Source organism: Salvelinus namaycush, chromosome 27, assembly GCF_016432855.1.
Source record: "Salvelinus namaycush isolate Seneca chromosome 27, SaNama_1.0, whole genome shotgun sequence".
NCBI classification, from domain to species: domain Eukaryota; kingdom Metazoa; phylum Chordata; class Actinopteri; order Salmoniformes; family Salmonidae; genus Salvelinus; species Salvelinus namaycush.
The window spans coordinates 35,399,482-35,401,141 of record NC_052333.1 but is presented as its reverse complement, the minus strand read 5'-3'; positions in this window follow the sequence as shown (position 1 = coordinate 35,401,141).

Genomic DNA, 1,660 nt, shown 5'->3' with positions numbered 1-1,660 from the left:
TCCTTGCAGGTAACCATGATTGACAGAGGAAGAAAAATTATTCCAAGCACCACCCTCCTTTTGAAGCTTCCAGTCTGTTATTCGAACTCAATCAGCATGACAGAGTGATCTCCAGCCTTGTCCTCGTCAACACTCACACCTGTGTTAACGAGAGAATCACTGACATGATGTCAGCTGGTCCTTTTGTGGCTGGGCTGAAATGCAGTGGAAATGTTTTGGGGGGATTCAGTTCATTTGCATGGCAAAGAGGGACTTTGCAATTAATTGCAATTGATCTGATCACTCTTCATAACATTCTGGAGTATATGCAAATTGCCATCATACAAACTGAGGCAGCAGACTTTGTGAAAATTAATATTTGTGTCATTCTCAAAACTTTTGGCCACGACTGTAGGTTAAAAAACGTTCACATGTAAACATGCAGTGGACGGGCTGTTTTGAAAATATGATTATATTAAATGAATGCACAATTAATTATGAGAATATTTATTTGTAGATTACAATTTTAGTGGTTTGGCGTTTATAATAAGTAGTGTCAAAATATTTGGAAATTTCATGGATATCATTAGCATAATGTTTTCTGTTAGAGAGTGGAGAGGAAGGAGAGGAGGAAGACTGGATAGGACGAAGAGTGAAAGAGAAAGAGGAGGAAAGGTAAAGATATGATTGCAGAGCCTGCCAATTTATTATTCCAAACAATGTTTTTGAGATAAAATACAAAAATGAGGCAAGCAATGGGAATCTGTTAACCAAAGTATTTTTATCTAATAGTGTACTATTTATTATTAAAGATTGAAGGAGAAGGAAAAATTAAGGGAGTAAAAAGAGTGAAGCGAGGATAGTGTGGAAGAGTGAGGTGGAAAGGTAAAGAGAAGGAAAGGAAGAAATAGCAGGAAGACGAGTGAAGAAAAGAGGAGGCGAAAGATTGGAGAAGAAAAAGTTAAGAGAGTAAGAAGAATGACACAAGGAGAGTGAAGAAGAGCAGACAGAAACAGAAATGCCATTTTAATGACAACATGACGAGAGAATTTCCACGCTCAGGTCAAGATGATAGAATGGTTAACCGCACCCTTTGCAATTCCTCTTTTTCAAATGGCAGCGGGGGAAGAACGGCAGTAGTAGAACATCAACAGACGAAAAAGCATAAAGCCTCTCTGATTGCCCGTGTTGGTATGCCCTCTCTCACCACATTCTTCAAGAAGGTAGAGCCTTCCCAAGAAGATTATGATATAGCTGTGCAGGAGGGTGTCTTTGCATAGCACAATATGTGACACAATCATAGTTACAGATCTATGGACTGCACAGCACAACTGACACGGAAGCTTTGTGAGCCAAAGTTTACATGTGCTAGGACAAAATGTGAAGCCATAGTGAGTAACGTGTTAGAACCATGGGCAACTACTTTGGTAACACAGGACCTAGACCAGGTTGAATTTGTGTCCCTGTCCATTAATGCATCAAATCACAGACTATTAAAGCCGCTGCCAATAGTAGTCAGATATTGTAAGATATATGATGGCAGCACGTCTGTGGAAACAAAACTGCTTGATTTTGTTGAATTGAAAGGAGAAACAGCAGAGGAAATTGCAGCTGAGGTCCTGGTGGTCATCCAAAAATGTAACCTGGAAAACAAAGTCGTGGCATTCTCTGCCGACAACAA